Source organism: Hyperolius riggenbachi, chromosome 12, assembly GCF_040937935.1.
Source record: "Hyperolius riggenbachi isolate aHypRig1 chromosome 12, aHypRig1.pri, whole genome shotgun sequence".
NCBI lineage: Eukaryota > Metazoa > Chordata > Amphibia > Anura > Hyperoliidae > Hyperolius > Hyperolius riggenbachi.
Genome location: NC_090657.1, coordinates 99,981,915 through 100,005,789, shown reverse-complemented (window position 1 = coordinate 100,005,789; position 23,875 = coordinate 99,981,915). Strand labels below are relative to the sequence as shown.

The window sequence follows — 23,875 nt, the reverse complement described above, 5'->3', positions numbered from 1 at the left end:
GTCCGCATGCGTAAAACTGTACGCGTCTAACGCGGAAAAACCGTACGCGTCTAACGCGGAGAAATTCCACTCACATACGTCAATATAGCCTCAAAAAAGATTGTGGGTGAAATTTAAAGATATAGCAGTGGTATATGAGAGTACCTGGGGACCACCAAAAACGTCATTACAAAACATGAAACGGTCATTACCACCAAGTGTGACAATGTGTAATGACAAAAAAAGAGGTGTCCTCAGAGCAAACAACAACCGCCTATACTTACAAAGGAGCAAAATACAACACATCGCTATGCGTTCAGCAAGACACCTGGGAGTTTTCCTAAAAAAGAAAAAAATTAGAAACATAATAGAAAAAGTAAAAGGAACACAGCCGTCCCAAGATCATCATATAGGCCAACCGGTGAGAAAACAGCAAGCAGAGATTAACAATCACATAGACAACTCATATACAGAAGCTGAGGTCATATTCTCGATTTAGCCCACCAAGCCCCATAACATTGAGTTTTGGAATCCACCATGCTTCTCTACGTGTCAACTCAGCCTTCCTATTCAGTCTACCCCACCAATCGTAAGGTACACTATCAATAACCTGCACCTTCATCTGTGCTACACTATGTCGAGCTGTTGAAAAATGAGAAGACACTGCCTGTGTCATATCATGATTCCGGATTGCAGATTTATGAGATGCCATTCTGTCTCGTAGTGGTTGAGTGGTCATTCCGACATTGTGTGCTTCTATGGAGGCTCTGTAGAAGCGCATATTTGCGCAAAACGGCCGTCAGACACTTTGCCGTCCACCCACCACCCACTGGCTGCCCACCAGGACCGGTATGTGCACTTAGGTTGAAGAGAAATCGAGAGCCCAATATGGTGTAGTAACCCAGCAGGGTTACAATTTACATACCACCATCACACATCTTCCATAGAATACCTTGACCTTACCCTATACATCGAATCGAATCACATCAAAACAAAAACTTATTTCAAACCGGTTGATGCCAATAATTACATTCACTTCAAAAGTTTCCATCATCACCCCTGGATTACCAATACACCATACAGTCAGTTCAGGAGAATCTACAGGAATTGCAGATTCATCACAATATGACATCCAATCCAATATCCTCACCAAAAAATTCACGGACCGCCAATATCCTAAGACCTTGATAAAAAACGCTAAATTTAAAGCCAAATGCCCCAACCCCCCGAGTACTGATGCAAAACTAACTAACAACACAGGCCCTCCAAGGTTCACCACTCAATACAATGCCCAGCATTCGCACGTTCGTGACATTCTAACCAACAGATGGGAGATCCTGATGCAGGACCCCTTCTTAAGACCGCTATTACCCAAAGCACCATCCATCACATATAGGAGAGCTCCCAATCTCCGCAACATTCCTGCCAATTCATCAACACTAGTGTATCATTCTCTTCTACCAGTACCAACTGCAATTTCCCTTTGAAAAAACGGTTTACTTGCGACTCCAAATATGTCAACTATCTCATCTCCTGTCCGTGCCGGCTCCAGTATGTGGGGAGAACCACCCAATTAGTATGCAGCAGAATCGGACAACATAAAAGAAATATCATTAAACAATTTCCCCTTCACAGTGTGTCACGTCACTTCAGCACTCATCACAACAGCAATCCACTGCTATTCAATATTACACTGATTGACTCAGTGGATACAAGAAAACCAAATGCATTTGATCTCCTCAAAAAACACGAAGTGTTCTGGATACAGACATTAAGAACCCTATCCCCGGAGGGCCTTAACGAAGTTATAGAAAAAATCCACTAACCATCCCTGTCAAAAGTTTTGCTTTTATCTTGGTCGCTCTCTTTTATCCCCCCCCCCCAAAAAAAAAAAATCCTTTTTTTATATATATATATATCTTATCTTCTATTACTGATGTTTATTATTATCTTCATTATGACTATTATTATCATCCTTCTAATACAATGATAATTATTACAGCTGCAAACATTCGTCTACGATATCAAAACCGTAGACGGGATTATGCACTATATATTACCAGGCCTGGACAATCTTTGCCAATGGCCGCCTCATATTTTGGATATATTACAATTGTTTTTATGTTTTTTATGTGTTCTTCGATTTTATGCTTATATCTTCATGTCATATTCACATTATTTTTTATTATACATTTTTATTATTTTTTTATATATATATTTTTTATTATTATTATTATTATTTTATTAATTTTTTATTAATTCCAGAAGTATACACTATTTTATTTACCAATTGTAAAAAGTCAGGCATTGTTCATGCTTTTATCTTCATTATCTTTCAGCATGTATAATGACATTTGAAGTCTTTTCACTGTACTTGTTCTTTTGAACCACTAGATGGCAGCAAACACACCACTGCACACCAATCTACTCCTTACAGCTGGCAGCAGCTGATTGGAGGACTCTCTGTCACCATGGCCACTGACTCCACCCACCCACACTGGAGCAGCTTCTGGATAGGCCAGAGCTGCCAGCATTAACACATTTAAAGCAGCAAGCGACCTCACAACAGTACAGAGGTGCTTTGCTTGCTATAACTGAATTGCTGGTAAGTCTTTATCTTTATTTTTAACCACTACACATGCCTTTTTTTCTCTCTTGCCAGCTACAACTTATTCCATTCCCTACCTTCTACTGAAATATACCTAAAGCGGTCAATTTGATACCAACTTAATCTGATTTACTAACTACCTTTTACCACTGTTATCTAGTCCATTCCCCTATACACATTATGTAGTTTACACCGACCCATTCCTTGCAATCACCCCCCTACTATAACATATCACTAAACACTATTTTTGAAATACTATTCTTATTACACTAACTAATAATCCATTTGTATCTTTTTATGGCAACATAAGAAGTGGGCTGTGCCCGTGAAACACGTTGCATCTTTGGGGTATTTTCAATAAATGTGTATATCTATATATTTACAGTCCTTGGTGTCTGCTTTAACGGAGGCGAGTCCACCACTTCCTCCCAGCAATTTTTAAAAAAATGTATGTACTTTTATCCTTCTGGCGCCTCTGTTCACCTACCAATATATGTGCACCTAGGTTTGTATTTGTTGTACTGGATAATACTTTTCATACTGCTGACCGCCTTTTAATCTTGGAATAAATCGATTTGCCTGCAGTACCGACTTCTGCTTCTCTCCTTCCATTCCACAATCTGCATGTTGTATGTCAGAGCACGCATGGTATGGTTGAGCGACAGGCCCCGGATGGTGCAGGTGCCACCCTCCTACTTAAGCTGCAGTGCCAACACTTGGCTCCATGCCTTCTACTTTTTAGAAAACCTTGCTAATATACCAGCAATGACTCTGTTCATCCCTACTTATATCCCAAGTGGTTATTGTCTGTTTAGTCCACATGTCCCCCCCCCAAGCAATCAAACAATCTTTCTTTATACATCACCAGAGCCTCAAATAATTTAACGAACAGTACTTTTTATTTCATATTTTAATGAAATGTTATGACGTGATTAAAATAAAATGTTATGACGTGATTAAAATGTTTCCTGTCACTTTCAGTAAAAAAAAAATTCACAGCTGTATTTAATCATTACTGGAAATCTGTAGGGAGAGGAACATGAAAGCTATTGTCTTTCATTTTATTTTATTTATCCTTTAGCCAATTTAACTGGATATCGCGCTGATCATTTGGTTTCCAGTAATGTTTGAGTCACACATGTGTAGAAAGCTTGCAGCTGGTGATGTCAGACATAAGACGGAACACCTGATAAGCATACTTGTTCCTGGCCAGGAGGTTTGTAAGCCCTGTAGCTCAAGCACAGTTTTTCTTTTATAGGCATTTAATAAAACAATTTTTATCTATTAATTTTTAGCAGCATACAAAAGGAAAATAACTGCTTATCTTTCTGAGTAACCTGCAAAATCCTGCTCACTTTTTGTTTGCCTACATCACTACTCTTTTAGTCACATAGGGGTTGATTCACTAAACCATGCTAACTCATAGCACGGCCATGCAAACATTGTGGAAGCGTTATAACACGCGTAACAGTTTTCATGCGCAATCGTGAAATTTTGCATGCAAAAATCGCATTTGCTCGCGAAAACTCACAATTGCAGCACAGTTGTGCTATGAGTTAGCACGGTTTAGTGAATCAACCCAATGCACATGCAACAACATGGTGGGAGGTTGAGAGTTCCGATATCAACCCCAGCCACTGTTCCCCCTAAAGTAAATGTATCCCCCAGCCTGTGCACTTATACTTTTTGTAAGGAAAGCTGAAGGGTTACAGGAGGTTGGCACTACAGCAAACATACATGTACTGTGCACAATCTGGGTTAAAGGTGCCTCTTCCTAGGAATACTTCCTTAGCGTGCTCTAGCCTGCAATATTAAGTAGCAATATGGTAGAGTGAAGAGAAAGGCTGGCACTGCTGTGGAGGTAGATTTATTGTTGCATATAATATCACAGTGCAATATGCAAAGTTGCAAAGTCGGATGCAAGAGGTACACATACCATGGTGAGAGGAGGCACGTGGATGGTGGTGGGTGCAGGGCACAGGATGCCCGTTTCGCGCAATACAGCACTTCTACGGAGGCTACAATGTGTGGACAATGGCTTCTGGTTAAATAACGCCAGATAGCCGGCGTGTGACGTCACGTCACGTGGTAGCACCGCCCTATAATCCGCATTACGCATGCGTACGCCTGAAACTCAATATGCGTCATGGCGACACACATGAGTACGTATTTACGCATGCCGCCTAGAATGTAAGCATGCCAACTTGATGCTTGCATTATGCATTATTATGCAGGTGTAAGCGTAACAAAGGACGTGATGGAGGAATTACTCCATCTAGGTGCCAACGCCGGTAAAACGGCCAGATTCAAATAGGCACCAAATTATATTGGTATAATGGTTTAGAGAACATTATAATTCCTTGAAGTCAGGTAAAGGATCTCCACAAGTAATCCAACATATGAGGGAGAACCACAATGGTGACCCTACCAAACTAACGTTTACAGGAATTATACACCCCTTCATCTAGGGGCGGAGACAGAGAGAGGAAACTTAAAAGGGAAGAGGCCATGCTGATTCTGCAATCGGAAGCAATGGGACCCTTAGGCCTTAAAGCAGACCCAAACCAAACAATTTTTTTAATTAAAAATATTTAGTTGCACCACTTTGACACATTCAAAGATAAATAAACACTCCTTCAAGCCTATGAGCATTTCAGTGCATGCCTTTCACCCTTCTCTGTTCATAACTAGAGTTATACAGGGGGCAGCCATTTGCAATTCCTCCATTGCCGGACACCACCTACTACACCAGTCTGCTGGATTCTGTCCCAGCAATATGGAAGGAAGGGAGGGGTTCCTCCAATAAATGTAAAATATTTTATATTTGTCATCATGCAGCTGAAAAAAAGCTGCTATTTATTATTATAATTTAGAAAATAGATTTTATTTCTGAAATCTTGTATTTTTAATTTGGGTCCACTTTAATGATTTTACACTCCTTTCATGTTTTCTTGATCCATGAACAGTTAATATATATATTTTTAATACTTTTGATATATATTTCGCTCAAAGTTTGCTTGATATAAAATGTGATTTGTATCTTATTGTGTACTGTTTACTTATCAGGGTGTGACCGCTCGAAATGGTCCCCTCCCTCACCCAACCCTCCCAATACCTGCCCCCTTCATGGTGGATATCCACCAAGGGAGCTGGTTATTAAGTCCCCACCCCCCTCTTTCCCTCCCTATTATCCCCCACAAAACTGTACAATGAAACAGTTATTACGGTTGGATTATTTATGCACCAAGGAGCACCTGGCACTCGTTTCACACTTAGGTCTTCTGACCATTCACCCCTTTATGCTCATTCTCCCTATCAGTTTCCCCACTTTCTTTTCCATTCCTTGTTCATTTGGTGCCTATTTGAATCTGGCAGTTTTACCGACGTTGGCCACTAGATGGAGTAATCCCTCCATCACGTCCTTTGTTTCGCTTACGCCTGCATAAAAATGCATAACGCAAGCATCAAGCTGGCATGCATACATTCTATGCCTAATGCGGATTATAGGGCGGCGCTACCACGTGACGCAACGTCATACACCGGCTATCTGGCGTTAACCAGAAGCCATTGTCCACACATTGTAGCCTCTGTAGAAGCGCTGTATTGCGCGAAACGGCCATCAGGCATCCTGTGCCCTGCACCCACCATCATCCACGTGCCTCCTCTCACCATGGTATGTGTACCTCTTGCATTCGACTTTGCAACTTTGTATATTGCACTGTGATATTATATGCAACAATAAATCTACCTCCACAGCAGTGCCAGCCTTTCTCTTCACTCTACCATTTTGCACTTATACTTTACCTGTCCGCTGTCACCCACCACGGTGCTCATCCACCTTCCGCTTCCTCCATTCACACCTCAAACGCTGCCAGTGTATAGCACGTGGCCCCACATACTATACACTGACAATGTGTGAGGCACAAATACGCAAGAGGAAGATGGATGGGCACCAAGCGAACGACAGCGGACAGGTAAAGTATTAAAGCACAGGCAGGGGGGCGCATTTGTATTAGAGGGAAGCGATGAGGTAGCGTCATAAGGCCAATTTCCAAGAGATGTCGCGAGCAATGTCAGCCAACAGATCTCTCTCAGATCAGAGAGAAGTCTGTCTCTTGGTTGAATCTGCCCATCTTCGCAAGCTGTATGGACACCTTTATTGCCTCAGAGGCTGCGGTGTAACTGGGAATTGTGTCACCCTGTGCCCTCCTCCCCAACTCTGACACTGCAGCACACCCTGTCCTCCAAGGCAACAGGGCCCCCACCCTCTGACTGATGCACAGGGCGGGACTTAAAGGGTACCTGAACTGACATGTGACATGATAAGATTAACATAGGTGCATATAATACTATCCCTACTAACTTGCATTATGCTGTCCTGTACAGCAAGGGTTATAAAACAAATTCTGTTACCTGCAAATGGGGCAGTCAAACAGATAATGGAATTTAGCCAGATGTCCTGAAAAGTAAACAGACGGTGAAACCCTTTTATGTGACAGAGGAAACAATGCTAATAAGGTTTTATTGATGAAAAGTTTAAACGTTCAGGCCCCGTTCACATAAAAAACGCGGATGGCCATGCGTGCGGAACGCAACGCATGCGAACGCACGCCATCCGCGTTTGTGTGCGTTGCGTGGCTGATCCCATCACTGGAAAGTGAATGGGACAGCCGCGCGTTTTTGCAAAAAATGCGTGCAGCATGCGTTCCCGGACCGCACAGGTCCGGAACACATGCAGTGTGAACATCAGACAGTGCACTCTATGCACTGTCTAATGTCATGCGTGTTGGCCTCCCGCACGCGTTTCCAAAACATAGCTGGAAACACGTGCAGTGTGAACAGGGCCATTATACTTCGGTTTGTCTTGCAACTAAATGAAGCAATTTTTACATCAGACTGTCATTTTTGTTGGTTAGAATTAATTCTAAAAAATTCAGATCAGATAAACTGAAAATAAAAATATTAGACAGTTTTATGTTACCATTGTTATATTTACCATTAGTACTACACATACAATTAATTATCTTATAAGTTTATTTTTTTATTTGAGGTTTGCTTTAACTGCCTTCCTTATGTGGGGATTTATAGGAAAAAGTAAGAGGACTTAAGTGAAGGGGGATATTTGGATTAGGTAGCTCACATGCAGCCTTACTGTTTTTGTATGTTTTTTTTCTGGGACTCACCAGACCACTTTAAAGCAGACCTGAACTCAGAACGTCCTCTCTGCTCTAAAAGATACACAACAGCATGATAACCTTTAAGGCCTCTTTCACATAAGGACGTTGCGTTTTAGGGGACGTTAAGGTCGTATAACGTGCCCCTAACGCAACACCTGGTAGTGTTGAAGGAGGACGCCAGATTGAGACGTGTTATGCGGCTCTTGGTGCGCCTTTTTTGTTCTATAGTCTGCGGAGATCACATGATCGGAACACTCCGCATCACGTGGTCCCGCCAGCCAATAAGCGGCCGCTCCAGGAAGTAAACACTGCAGTGCAGTGAATATTAATTAGCCTTGTGAACATCGGACTCTCCCCTCCTCCTCTCCTGCATTAATAAAACGACCCCCCCCCCATTACTGAGCATGTGCAAACAGTTTAACGCGGCTAAAACCGTGTATAACGCACAGCATGCTGCACTTTCATATAACGTGCAGCGTTACAATGTAACACAACGTGGGCTCTGTGAACAGCCCATTGATTTTTCATTACTGTGAGTTGGGCTGCGTTACAGGCTCTGCACTAACGTGCGCCTGTAACGTCCCACTGTGAAAGCAGCCTAAAGAAAAAAACATTTGTTACAGCTGATACAAATCCTGTAATAAATCTGCACCGTTCTACTTCCTCATTCATGGAAGCAGACATATTGTTAACATCCTGTGCTTTCAAATGAGCTTATCTGCCATTGTAGTCAGGTGACACAGGGGAGAGATCAGATTTCAACTTGTGATTAGTCACAGATGAGGGGGAATTAGACAGGCTAAACCCTCTAAATACATACAGGGGGCATTTTCCTTCTGTCCTGTGCAAGAGTTCAGGTCCGCTTTAAAGGCTATAGGCGTGCTGTTAAATAGCTTAGCAGTTATAAGTGTACCACTGGCATATAATGCATGAAGGAATAATTTGTGTGGCTCTATCAAGTGTCCTGAAGTGATGTCTACTTTTTGGACACACTTATGTTAACATTGTCACGGAACAGCCGTGAGAAACGCAGGTGAATCTAGAGAATTCACAGTCGATTTCCTGATCGCTCCCTGTCGGATCTGTGCAGTCGTGCAAGCGATCACAAAAAAGACACTTTTGTGTTTTTTAATCCAGAGATCTGTTCCTGTGAGCAAAGCATTCCCCTCACCCCTCAGGAATGTCGCATGTGGCCACATTCCCTGCTGGGACCAGCTCAGTCCCCCTACAGCCAGATGTCTTTATGAAAAGGACTAGGAAGCTGGCTCCCCAAGGGGGCCCTGAGGAAGCCAGACTCTCCGGCACCGACCAGAGCAGACCTGAAGTTATGTGATGTATGGTTTCGTGTCGATTATATGGCGACTGTACATCGCACAGCTATAAAATTCATATAGTCTTGTTCGGTAAAATCTGGCCATCGTACTGATATGAAATTCATCGCGATAGTCCATCCGGTTACTGAGGTATGACCCTTCTCAAGAACTGGGTCCGTTGCACTAGCCATGTCTGATGTCATATTAATCTGTGTTTTCTGACAAGTATGAATCTGTTATCCACCTGAATATGACGTGTATCGTTTGTGAGTTACGGCAGTTTGTAAGTTTAAAACCTAAAATCTCTCAGAGGAAATGAACTGTCATTGGTTGGTAATTCAGAGGGGCCGGCATTGCCACACCCCCAAACCAGCTTCATCAAAAGCATATGCGAGGGGCTCTTCCCTCAGTCCTCCATATTCCATCTATATGAGAGCTGTCTGGTGCTAGCCAGAGGACACATGGCTAGCGGCCATCTTGATCGGCCATCTTGTCTGAACTGAAACAAAGGACATTTTCCATTTTGCTTGGATTTTAAATTGAGCTGAAACAAAGGAACTTTGATTCTTCCCACTAAAGGACATCTTTCCAAGAACTAAGTATTTTTTCTCCCTTTCTTTTATTTTTCATACTGGCTATTAATGTTTCAATAATTGTTGATTTTAATAATTGTCTGTATATATTAATTATTTATATTGCCGTGAATAAAAGACTTTATCAAAGTCATTCACTGTTCCGCTACCCTGCTTTTCAGCCATACACAGGACCTGATCCCAGGTCTCTGGAGAGACGCTACTACTATTGTTGATATCTAGACAAAATAGAGTGTGTTTAACAGTTTTTTATTCGCAGGACTAGTCAGTCAGTCGGGTCCACTGGCCCATACCAATAGTGGTGGCAGTTATACCCTGAAATTGTGTGTAAGTTGTATTTCCGTAACCCCACAGGCTCCCTTCTGGTCGGGCTGCTGCCCAAATTTCTGTCGGTTTCTGCGCAAAAATCGCATGGTCTGTGTGCTGAAACCGATTGGAAGGCAATTTGCGGCCTGACCACTAGGGCTCCTGTGACAGTGGTGGCAGTGGTGGGATGAATACCTTTTTGTAGCAACTTGGCACAAGCATCAAGCAGAGCTCCGGCAATAACTACAACAGAGGTTGTGCCATCTCCAGCTTCAATATCCTGAGCTTTAGATAATTCAACCAACATCTTTGCTGCTGGATGCAAGACCTGCATCTGTTTCAAAATTGTGGCTCCGTCATTTGTAATAGTTACATCGCCTTTACCATCTTGAATCATCTTGTCCATGCCTTTTGGTCCAAATGCTGTATCTTTGCAAACTTGAATTGAGAAAAATGTGGAAGCTGTTCTTGCTATGCCCTTTTAAATAAATGCTACTTGCCTGGCTTTGATGTTGATCTTTAGTCTTCTGTACTTTCTGATCCCACATATAAAGCAAGCAAGAAGCCTGTGGAGCCAGAACCCCTAATCTGCATATTTCTTTTAAGGCCTCGTTTACACTATGTCCTTTCTTTATATTTTTCTGAGCTGCTTAAATGCATTAAAACTAACAGTCCATGTTAATCAATGATCTCACTTAAGTCTAATGCGTATTTCCATCTACAGAAAAAAAGCCTCGGAACTGTTGGCATTATCAGCAGCGAAGATCGTGCATTGTTTTAAAGCGTACCAATGCACATGGTGTACATTGAAAAACACATCCAAGAAAATGTGTATGTGAACAATGTTTATATTGTAAACAAAGAAAAATGGGGACACCGAGAGAACAATATAGTGGAGCAAGTCGTAACAACGAGATACTGAGTTATTAATAGAAAGTTATACTCACAAACCAGGGTCACCGCAAAGGCAACCACTGCAATGGCAGGTGGGGAGATTAGACCTGACCCCACTCAGGTTAAGAAGTCACTCTCTGTAGATTGGAAAAAAAAGGGGTTAACACCCCTCCACCAAGGGTGGACTAGATTATAGACTGAAAGGTTCAACAGAGGCGCCAATGTAGTATAAAAGCGATTAAAAAACATTTAAAAAGAGGAGGTAAAGGTCTTACCTCCTCCAAGTAGACACCAAAAAAATTAATTGGTTTTAAACAAACAATTTATTCAGAACACTTCGAATTTGCAACGCGTTTCGCAGGTGCAATCCTGCTTCATCAGGCAATAAAACGGAGCAATAAAAATAAGCTCAGTATGCAAGCCTATGCTTATATTGTGAAGGAGGCCAGAATCATAAATGATTTAGAAAGTATTAATGAGTGACCCTGATGCACTAAGCCAGGGGTGTCCAAACTTTTAATGCCAAGGGCTATATCACCGTTCTTGATAAAGCTAGGGGGCTGAACTTGCAAAATTAAACACAATGTTTGCTGATTGCCGTTAGGTACACTATGCTTGTGACATTTTGTAACAAAAAAAAAACATTTCCCATGGGAAATAACCCATATACCATGTGCAGTTAGCAAAGTGGCAGCTGCTAATTAGTGGCTGTTACTTGCATGGTGATGGCTGCTAATCAGTGGCTGCTACTTCTACAGTGGTGGCTGATAACCTACAGGCAAGCAAAGGGGGAGACAGAGTGGGGACACAAGGTGGGCACCAGAAAAGGCTCCCTGGGCTGAATTTGGCCCCTTGGCCAGACTTTGGATTGGACATACCTGCACTAAGATAACAATCATTTAATCAGGAAAAACACACTTTTCAGTGCTTGTTTTGCTGAAAAGTTATTTTGTTAATACAGTGAGGAAGAGATAACAGATATCTCATTAATAAGGTTTAGCTCATGATCGCAAGCAAGAACCTAATGGCACTTAACATATCCATGTCACATTAGTTCTCCTTTTAAAATTTTAGAATTAATTTTGATATGTTGAGACTTAAAGAGACTCCGTAACAAAAATTGCATCCTGTTTTTTATCATCCTACAAGTTCCAAAAGCTATTCTAATGTGTTCTGGCTTACTGCAGCACTTTCTACTATAACAGTCTCTGTAATAAATCAATGTATCTTTCACTTGTCAGACTTGTCAGCCTGTGTCTGGAAGGCTGCCAAGTTCTTCAGTGTTGTGGTTCTGTGATGAATCTCCCCCCTCCAGGCCCCTCTCTGCACACTGCCTGTGTGTTATTTAGATTATGGCAGATTCTCTCTTCTCTCTTATCTTTTACAAGCTGGATAAATCGTCCTCTGAGCTGGCTGGGCTTTCACATACTGAGGATTACAGACAAGGGCAAAGCTGTTTGCAAGAAGAAAAGAGCAGCCTGAAACTTCAGTGCATGAGAGCAGAAGGGGGAAAGAAACACACAATGATCTCTTGAGATACAAAAGGAAGGGTGTATACAGCCTGCTTGTGTATGGATGTATTTTCTATGTGTGGACATGCTGTACATCAACCTACTTCCTGTTTTGGTGGCCATTTTGTTTGTTTATAAACAAACTTTTAAAAACTGTTTTTAACCACTTTTAATGCGGCTTTGAATCCATTATGGTGATTTTTTTTTACATTTTCATCATATGTTTTTCTGTTATATTACTAATGTTTAGCTACCATTTGTGGAGAAGGATTTTGGTAGGCTAGGTCTGGAAAGATACAACTAGTCTTTATAAAACCAGATTGCTTTTTGGCCTTGCATTGTTTGGGTCTTCTGGGTCTTTTTTTAAGAGATACAACATAGCGTTTTACCTTTCTATATTCACGTTTTCGAGGTAATTTGTGGGCATGTATTTGATGATGCACAATCACATTAGGATTTTTGTCTGTAATTTGTACTATTGCTGTGTTCTCATTATAGCTGGTAATAGCTGGGCTTTTCTTTTCAGTATTAAATCAGGGCAACACTACAAATGTATAAATGATATAAAATAGCAAATTTCACTCCACAGAATAAGACCAAGAACAATCAAGCCTTATTTCTTCTATCCCATAAGTTCCTATACCTGTTCTAATGTGGTCTGGATTACTGCAGCCTTTTCTAGTTGCACTGTCTCTGTAATATATCTAATCTTCTTTTCTTTGTCAAGCTTTGTTGACCCAGGGAGGAATGGGCTGCCTCTGTTGTAATGAATACAAGTTATGCACGCCCCCTGCAGGCTCTGTGTGCTTTATTTGCTCCTCACTCTCTGCTCTCAGTTTCAGACAAAACTGATGCAGTTTGTGAGGCTGAGGGGGGAGGAAGCTGCCTGTCACATGCCTGCCACACTGTGACTAATCCCAGACTGGAGTGCAGATAATTCACTATGTAATAAAAACTTGTAGTATACTGTAACATGATACACACACTCACACACACTCACACACACACACACACACACACACACACACACACACACACACACACACACACACACTAGTGTATGTATGTAAGTATGTATATATATATATATATATATATATATATATATATATATATATATATATATATATATACATATATATATATATATATATACACACACATATATATATACACACACACACACACACACACACACACACGCATCGCTTCCTGGTTAGCGGCCATGTTTTTTGTTTGTAAACACTGCCTAAAACTGACGATTAAAAGCCAGGATCGTGGCAGGGAGCGGCGGAAACGGCAAAGAAGTATCCAGGAGGTCACAGTGACTCGATTGGTATGTTTTTTATTGTACAAATCGGACAGTACAGATTCTCTTTCAATGGGCCATATAGGCCTCAATTCACAAAGCATTACTGCATGTGGTAAAGCAAAGAACAAAGGATTCTATCAAACAGTTTGCTAAATGTCAATTCACAAAGGCCTTTACTATGCATGGTAAACCTAAATTAGGTTCTGTTCCCATTAGAACGGAGAACAAACTTTTTTTTATCCGTTCTCCACTCATTACTAATTGGACAGTGAACGGCTCCTATGTTATACATAGTAGCTGTTCACACTTGACACACTGCAACGGATCCTTGGGATCAGTGGCAGCAAGCAGATCACACTTCTGTGCAGTCTGCTACAATCCTGGACAGGCGGATGTGTCTGGATCTGCCCTGGGCTAGCAGATCGCTGCTGCTCCGTCCCTGTATGCAAGTAAGAAGCATGGGGATCCTCATAGGACTGCAAAAGACAAATGGGAATCATTAGGAACAGGGAGAATTCTCATTGGTTCAAGGTGAACCAATGATAATTCTCCCTGTTGCTAGGGAGAATTGGCCTATTGCAGCATATGGAGAGCCCCATGCTTCTAACAGCCTAAACCAGACTGTTTTCAGAGCGGGACAGAGCTGAGGCAGGGCAGGCGAGCAGCGATCACTTCGGACGGCAAGTGTACGCGGAACGGATGCAAAATTGATGGAGCGCATCCACAAGTCCATTTTGCATCTGCTTTAGTGGGAACAGAACCTTACTGAACAGTGAGGTAAATTACCGACTTGTGAAGTAACTACCTCATTCATGTCAATACATAAAGAATAGCACATGCAGTAAAACAAGTGAGATATTAGGCATTTTACCTCCCTCCTGGAACTACTGGTAAAATAACAATCCATTTGTGAGTTTATAGAAACGAGGAAACAGAGAGCAGAGAAAAGGTGAAAACTAATTAGACTATTCAGGAAAACAATAAAGTTAATTAAAACATATTTCCCTAATTTCACATGCGTTGTATAACACAAATCCACATTATTAGTATGTAGTAAATGAAAATGGTTAATAAGATATTAATGGTTTTGAGCGGATACAAATTTTATGTTAATTTTATGCACAGCTTGGACTTGCTCTTTACTTGTTAGCATAATAAAAAATGCTATCTGTATCACATCTGGCTTCCATTTTCCATGCACTGCAATAACCCATCAAATACCAAATGAAATACCCCATCATTCCTTAACGTATGGACTAAAATAACACATGAGGTAAAAAACCTTTGTGAATTGTCATTCAAGTTTTTTTTAACAATTTGCTGAACTATTACTGCATGAGTAAAAATCTTAGTGAATCCACAAAAATGTTTTTTATTGCATAAGGCAAATTACTGCACATTAAATTTTTACCGAGCGGGTCTTCCTGAGTTGAAGCCATAGTGTTTCTGCACAACAGCCACATAAATACTAAATAATAATACCTACTTGTTACACGTGAGTAGGTCTGAAGAGATTTTCTACAAAAAATGCAGGATTTCTATATAAGGTCCCGTTTATAGTGTATGATCTACACACTATCAGGACTGAATCAGCTAATTTCGATATAAGAGGATTCTGCTTCACCATGTGAAAGATAGGCTGCATCAGGGCAATGGAATAGGATGCTTAATATTGGTGTCTGCATTTCCCAAGGCGAGTATTGGTTAGGTATAGAATAAGAGCATTAGTGGATAGGGAGGAGGGATGATAATTTTAAATATTAGAGTCAGAAGGTTATACATCAGGAGGGCGGGGATTTAAGATTAGATGGTTAAAAAGCGGGAATGGAGCAAAACTATTGGTAGAAATAGTGCTGCGATATAAAGTGCTTTACTGATACTCTATTGTCTACTTCTCCATAGTGCCAAATTTAACATTTACTGTTGATGCAAGTCCCCTACCTAAATGAGATCACAAAATGTTGGTTTAGAAATTGTGTAGTAAGTGACCAGCACTCAGCTCTATAGATGCAGTCCGTCATAATAACTTCCACAGTGTTACATAGAGACCGTGCATCCGCCAACACAGCACATCCAGTGTATGGCACAAAGAACACAGGGTGGGCACAGGTATCAAATCACCGAAGACTTTAATGGCCAGCAGATGATGTAAACAAAGGAAGCCCCTGATGGAAGGTGCTCCCCTACCTACCTAGGGGTGTCGGGAGCACATCCATTGGGGGCCTCCTCTGTTTACACCATCTGCTGGCAATAAAAGTCTGTGGTGATTTGATACTTGTGCCCTCCCTGTGTTCCTTGTGTCATATACAAAATGTTGGTTTACTTATACAACAATCTGCTTTCTGTATAGGAACAGAGTCATAGCAATGGTCTTTATGATTCCACCTTGATAAACTGCACCAAAGGCATAACAATAAAGAGTGTACCCCCTGCAGTCGCAGTAGGGCCCAGGGGTGTGGAGGGTCCAAAATATTTTCCCTTTCTCATGCTGACACATGGCCCACCTCGACAGCAAGTGTTTTTGTTGCTGCATTTGTTATGTGGGAGACATGTTGGCTGTACTTATGGTTCCTGGCAGATGGTCCTCTTGATTATGGTGTTCACCAATCACCACAGGGGATGGAAGGGTTTGTTAACACTTAGGGGGACCCAGCAACAATTTTGTTGGGTGGGGGATTATGATTTGTAGTTACACTGCTAAACTGCACACAGTTCTGGCATATTTGTAATGTACAGTGCTCTACCCACTGTAGATTATCCAGGCAGGACCACACAGTGCTAACTGCACATTATTGGGATAGGAACACACAATGCATATATCTATGGAAATGGAACCACGCTGAGCTTGGTTGCTCTGCTAAATACCAATCTGTGTTGCAGCTAATCATACACAGCTTTGTGTGTAAACTAGGTGGCTAATTTGCAGATTGCCATCACAGGTTCAGTGCAAGGTTGAGGAGTGACATTTGACCACACTTTTCTCTCCCACGTTAACTCTTTGTTCTTTAGAAGGTTGAACAGTGCTGTCTTGGCAGCGAAGCAGTTACAGGCTGTAACATAAAGCAGTGCAGGAGAAGTGATATCACTGCAGAAGCATGCAAAAACACAACTCCATTTCCCTCAATTAGCATAGCGGTTTAGCTACACATATTTCCAGAAAGCGTCTAATCAATTTTTGGCTGGGAGAGGAGAATCAGACGCCAGTTGCTCTGAGTTCCAACATGCTAATCAGGACTCGGGGGGAATGAAGAGTGACGTGAGGGGTTGAGGGAGGGGGTGTGTGCTGAATAAAAAATACATATTAAATATTTATTACGCGTTCACATTCAGCGGAGGCAAGACTCATGGATACTGTAGGCTGGCCTGGCAAATGAACTGTGCAAAGGTCTCCTGATCCATGAAGCTTTAGACATACTGCCTATCTCAGGTGTGTAGTTTGTTAGCCAAGATATTCTGGCTTTTCCTGGACAAGGAGGAAATGAGAAGGCGATGTGCAGTAACCTGTTACAAGCAATCAGGAAGCAATTTCCACTTTCCAGGCTGGTCTACAGTGATGTAACACTTGAACTCACAGCACATTACTGCTTTTAACACGGATAGAGCCTCCTTATACAAGCTGGTAATGCCCCATAATCTGCCCTGTTGTCAGGTGTTAGAAAAGCATATTTAATTTTCAGGGAGAGAATCTAGATGTGACGGGCCAGCCCCAGAATTTTCCCATTTATACGCATACATATCCGTTGCGACGTTGGCAGAGGCGTATCTGGGTAACACAGAGCCTATAGCAAGCACTGAAATTGCCCTTCCCCTCTAAGAACTGCATGCTTTCTCGCGTACATGTTATGGTTGCCTGTGTTTTTGGGTGCGGAATATTGCAGAAGTTGCTTTTTCTCTTCTTATTCCCTCTTTGTCCTTTTTTCTAACACTAAGCCAAGTGCGCCCTAAATGCATAAATTAAGTAGCCATGTTTCCCAGGTAACAGACTGAATCTGTTCTGAGGTCTGAGTGACGGGGAGGCATGGGGGCATAGCACAGGGTCAGGCATGGCTCTTGCCATGGGCGCCACAGCACCCCTCTAGATACGCCTCTGGCGCAGTCATAGCAGCAATGCTATGATGCACGCCCCGCATAACAGTAATTCGGGGCTCCAGCGAACACTGGACCCCGAATTACACCTCCCTCCAAGTTGCTACAACTCGAAGGGGGAATAGTATTTAACGCCGCCAAGGAGTTTAGTGGCAGCAGAAAGAGCCGTCGTACGGCTCTCCTGGCGCCCAACTCAATGGTGGCTGTATCCCCAGCATACAACATACAACAACACATCTCCCTTGTATGGGGATGGTAAATTGAATACCTGACAGCTCTTAATATTTTCTTGTTTTTTTAATGTTAATATTTGCTGAAATGTAGCATGCAGAATACTAAAATGTGTCTATATTTTGTCTAGCTGCAGCTTTAAATAATAGCCATAATAGAAAGCGATTCATGGTCTGCCAGCACAGCACAGTGCATGACCCACTTTTATACTGCATACCAACTGAAATTATTTTAAACTCTTCAGCTGTTGGCCACTATAATATGGAACAGAGGGACAGATGTATGAAATTGCTAGGCATGACATCTTGTAGTCTGAATTTCTATATGTTACATTAACACATAAAGGCAATGCATCAATAAGGAACACTATATGCAAGTTCCGAATGTTAAGGCCATTGTTAATCTTCTCAGATGAATAGGGGACTCACACGGTTTTAGTATTTAAAGAGGCACCGTAATAACATATATTAGAATGTAATACACTATTCAGAACTTTCCAATTTTACGTTAATGGTGATTTCATTAAAGCAAACCTGAAGTAAAAATAAACTTATGAAATAATTAATTGTATGTGTAGTATAGCTTAGTAATAGAAAATTAGCAGCAAAGAAAAGAGAGTCTCATATTGTTTTCCAGTACAGGAAGAGTTAAAAAAAACTTTCGGTATCTATGCAAATGAGCTTCTCTGAGCTCTTTGACCCACTGGGGTCGATTACAGTTCTGTTTTCTGAAGCACTTAAACAGTAAAAAACACAGTGAGAGACAGCTTTAGATAAGGTTTTACTGTGGGAAAGTTCAAAGGGTGATTATTTCTTCTTTGTTTTATAGTTTAACCACTTTGTCCTTCTTGACGTATTTATACGTCAAGGAGGACAGGCGCACTCCCGTGGTCGATCGCGTGCGTGCACTCGCGCTCCCGGCCGCGGATTCGGTAGTCGAGGAATCAGTGAATCGGGCTATGGTGCCCGATCACTGATTCCTCTCCCCCGCAGAAAAAGCGACAGCTTCTCTCGGAAGCTTCGCTTTTTCTAATTCCCATGTCCCTCTAAGCGTATATTTTACGCTTAGAGTGACGCAATGTAAACAAACTCAAAGCCAAAAAGTAAAACTACATCTAAAAGTAAAAAAAAATTAACACACTCATATATTTCCCTAAATCAAACCCTATTTACATCCCACCCTCCCAAAAATACCCACATAAAATGTTTAATAAAAAAAAACACATTACAATAAAAAAAAATAAAAAACACATAAATATTTACCTAAGGGTCTAAACTTTTTAAATATCTATGTAAAGATGAAATATTTCTATTTCCTTTTTTTTATAAGCTTGTAAATAGTGATGGATGCAAAACGGAAAAAATGCACCTTTATTTCCAAATAAAATATTGTCGCCATACATTGTGATAGGGACATAATTTAAATGGTGAAATACCCGAGACAAATGGGCAAATACAATACGTGGGTTTTAATTATGGAGGCATGTATTATTTTAAGACTATAATGGCCGAAAACTGAGAAATAATGAATTTTTTCCGTTTTTTTCGTATTCTTCCTGTTAAAATGCATTAACAGTAAAGTGGCTCTTAGCAAAATGTACCCCCTAAAGAAAGCCTAATTGGTGGTGGAAAAAACAAGATATAGATCAGTTAATTGTGATAAGTAGTGATAAAGTTATAGGCTAATGAATGGGAGGTGAACATTGCCCGGATGCATAAAGTGAAAACGACTGAGAGCTTAAGTGGTTAAAATACAGAGTGTGCTTTTAAAACTGCAACTGTGACAGAATGATGCAATGTTGTTAAAAAAAATTTTTTAACTGAAAATAAAAATATGAGACTTTTCTTTGCTACTAATGTTCTATTCCCAAACAATTTATTATATCATAAGTTGTTTTTTTTCGCTTCAGGTTTGCTTTAAACCTGGTTTCAATATTAGAAACACTTCCTATATTCATGTATTGGTATGTAACATTGACTTCCCCTGGGCGATTAAAGTGGACCTGAGCTCTTGCACAGGACAGAAGGAAAACAGAGAGAAATGCACCCTGTATGTATTTAGAGAGTTTAGCCTGTTTAATTCCCCCTCATTTGTGTCTAATCACAAGTTGTAATTTTATCTCCCCCCTGTGTCACATGACTGCCATGGCAGAGCTGGCAGATGAGCTCATTTGAAAGTACAGGAGGTTACCAATATGTCTTTCCATGAAACAGGAAGTAGACACACTGCAGATTAATTACAGAATTTGTATCAGTTGTAACAAACAAATGGTTTTCTTTAAACTCTTGAGGACCACGGTCTTAACCACTTACAGACTGCCCACTGCACAGGGGCGGCTGGAAAGTGGATCCCGCAAGGACCGCCGCATGCACAGAGGCGGCGGTCCTTGTAGGGGCATGGGCGGAGCGATCGCGTCATCCGTGGCGCGATCCTCCGCCGGGGACTGGCTTCGCCCCCTCGCACTGTAACCCGCCGGCCGTTCAGGAGCGCCGGCGGGTTACTAGCACCCGGATCGCCGCATACAAAGTGTGCAATACACTTTGTAATGTATACAAAGTGTATTATACAGGCTGCCTCCTGCCCTGGTGGTCCCAGTGTCCGAGGGACCACCAGGGCAGGCTGCAGCCACCCTAGTCTGCACCCAAGCACACTGATTCCCCCCCCCTGCCCCCTGATCGCCCACAGCACCCCTCAGACCCCCCCCGCCCACCCCCCAGACCACTGTTTGCACCCAATCACCCCCCTAATCACCCAACAATCACTCCCTGTCCCTATCTGTCAACGCTATTTTTTTTATTCCCTAAACTGCCCCCTGCTCCCTCCTGATCACCCCCCACCCCTCAGATTCTCCCCAGACCCCCCTCCCCCCCTGTGTACTGTATGCATCTATCCCCCTGATCACCTGTCATTCACCTATCAAGCACCTGTCAATCACCCATCAATCACCCCCTGTCACTGCCACCCATCAATCAGCCCCTAACCTGCCCCTTGCGGGCAATCTGATCACCAACCCACACCAATAGATCTAATAGGCGCATTGCCACTATTGGAACTTTTTTAGCTTGCACTCCTTGCCTGATGAAGCGGGTTATACCTGCGAAACGCGTTGTGGAGTGCCAAAATAAATTGTTATTTGTGATTTAAACAATCTCGATTGTCCATCATTTCAGGAGGTAAGTCCACCTGTACTCCTCCTTTTTAGTTGTTTTTAGATCATTTTAACCTGCCTGGCGCCTCTGTCCAAATTTGCACAATGCTCCGTGGGATGTTCAAGGCTTTGGAAATCTTTTTGTAGCCTAAGCCTGCTTTAAATTCCTCAACAACTTTATCCTTGACCTGTCTGGTGTGTTCTTTGGACTTCATGGTGTTGTTGCTTCCAATATTCTCTTAGACAACCTCTGAGGCCCTCACAGAGCAGCTGTATTTGTACTGACATTAGATTACACACAGGTGCACTCTATTTAGTCATTAGCACTCATCAGGCAATGTCTATAGGCAACTGACTGCACTCAGATCAAAGGGGGCCGAATAATTATGCACACACCACTTTGCAGTTATTTATTTGTAAAAAAATGTTTGGAATCATGTATGATTTTCGTTCCACTTCTCCTGTGTTCAACACTTTGTGTTGGTCTTTCATGTGGAATTCCAATAAAATTGATTCATGTTTGTGGCAGTAATATGATAAAATGTGGAAAACTTAAAGGGGGCCGAATACTTTTGCAACCCACTGTATATATATATATATATATATATATATATATATATATATATATATATATATATATTATATATGTATAATATATATATATACACACACATACACATATATATATATATATATATATATATATATATATATATATATATATATATATCCCTGTTGATCCAGAAGAAGGTGAAAACCCCTTACACGGCATGGTCCAATTAGCCCCAAAAGGGAAAAAAATTCCTTCCTGACTCAAGATGGCAATCAGATAAAATCCCTGGATCAACATCACTGGGCATCACCTAGTAAATGTAGCCATGGATGTCTTTCAACGCAAGGAAAGCATCTAAGCCCCCTTTAAATGCAGGTATAGATTCTGCCATAACTACTTCCTGTGGCAATGCATTCCACGTCTTAATCACTCTTGCTGTAAAGAACCCTTTCCTAAATAAATAGCTAAAACGGTTTTCCTCCATGCGCAGATCATGTCCTCTAGTCCTTTGAGAAGGCCTAGGGACAAAAAGCTAATCTGCCAAGCTTTTATCTTGCCCTCTGATATATTTATACATGTTAATTAGATCCCCTCTAAGGCGTCTTTTCTCTACACTAAATAAACCCAGTTTATCTAACCTTTCTTGGTAAGTGAGACCTTCCATCCCACGTATCAATTTTGTTGCTCGTCTCTGCACCTGCTCTAAAACTGCAATATCTTTCCTGTAATGTGGTGCCCAGAAATGAATTCCATATTCCAGATATGGCCTTATTAGAGAGTTAAACAGGGGCAATATTATACTAGCATCTCGAGTTTTTATTTTCTTTTTAATGCATCCCAAAATTTTATTAGCTTTAGCTGCAGCGGCTTGGCATTGAATACGATTATTTAACTTGTTGTTGATGAGTACTCCTAAGTCCTTCTCCAAGTCTGATGTCCCCAACTTTATCCCATTTATTTTGTATGGTGCTAGACCACTGGTACGACCAAAATGCACGACTTTACATTTTTCAACATTGAATTTCATCTGCCATTTATGTGCCCATATAGCCATCCTATCCAGATCCTGTTGCAATATGTCACTATCTTCCTGAGAGTTGATGATTCTGCACAATTCTGTATCATCTGCAAAAATAGCAACATTGCTTTCTACTGCATATAATAGGTAATTAATAAATAAATTGAAGAGCACTGGACCCAGTACAGACCCCTGTGGGTCACCACTGCTAATTGTCACCCATTTTGAGTATAATCCATTGACTACAACTCTTTGTTTTCTGTCCATTAGCCAGATCCCTATTCATGCACACAGACTCTTCCCCAGTCCTTGCATCTTCAGCTTTTGCACCAGACATTTGTGGGGAACAGTGTTGAATGCCTTTGCAAAGTCCAGATGTGATATTATACAGCCTTATAAGAATTTTGTATAGAAGCCTGAATAATTCTATCAATTGTATATAAGGCAATTGAATTATTAATCATTTATTCAAGGGTGTTCAAACATCGAGTTTTCTCTGTATTTATCTCTAGGCACAGATTGTTTGGCCTGGTGAAGTGGAACGTTTTGAGCTCACGAAACACGGTGCCTTGTGCTAATAAACCTTGTTGATCAGTACAGTTGTCGTCCATGAGGTAAGTCACCTCATTAATTTAATGTTTTAATCATTTTATTCTTGGGCCATCTTCACCTTGACGTCCTTGAATGTCTCATGTATCTATGTTCCCCATTATTCGGTTTGCACTGTATACAGCGTTATGGAAGATGTTGGCGATACATAAATACAAAATTATAATAATAAATTAATATTGAAAAAAATATGCAATTTTTATTGCATAGTTATATTTAGTAAATTTCCCCTTTTAACCTCACTGGTGGTATGATTCTTTCTTGATTTTAGGGTCTAAAAGTGGTAAATTTTGTAATGTGATTTTAGACCCTAAAAGCAGAAAAGAAAAATCAGACTGCAGAGAGACCTGCAGCATCCCCTGCACAGACTCACTATCGCTGCATTTCTTCCTCCTGTCATTCAGATGGCGCTCTAGCTCTATGGTGAATTTACCGTCTGTCATCCTGTCGCAAATGTTGATCTCACCCCGAGGGATCAAGAGACTCTGGAAGAAAATGAGTTGCAAGCATACGGATCCATGGGAGGTGAGCTACAAA

The 23,875-nt window shown here is 41.3% G+C and overlaps 1 protein-coding gene across 10 annotated transcripts in view; it reads right to left on the bottom strand.

Annotated features, from left to right (window-relative positions):
• Positions 1-23,875, bottom strand: part of THRA (thyroid hormone receptor alpha) — a 1,122,562-nt gene that overhangs the window by 976,277 nt on the left and 122,410 nt on the right. For 7 of the 10 annotated variants that reach the window (XM_068262452.1, XM_068262453.1, XM_068262433.1 and 4 more), the window contains one exon: positions 7,001-7,046. The exons of the other annotated variants lie outside the window; for them this stretch is intronic. The gene's annotated coding sequence lies outside the window, so the exon portion shown is untranslated. The remainder of the gene's footprint in view (positions 1-7,000; positions 7,047-23,875) is intronic. 10 annotated transcript variants of the gene reach the window in all.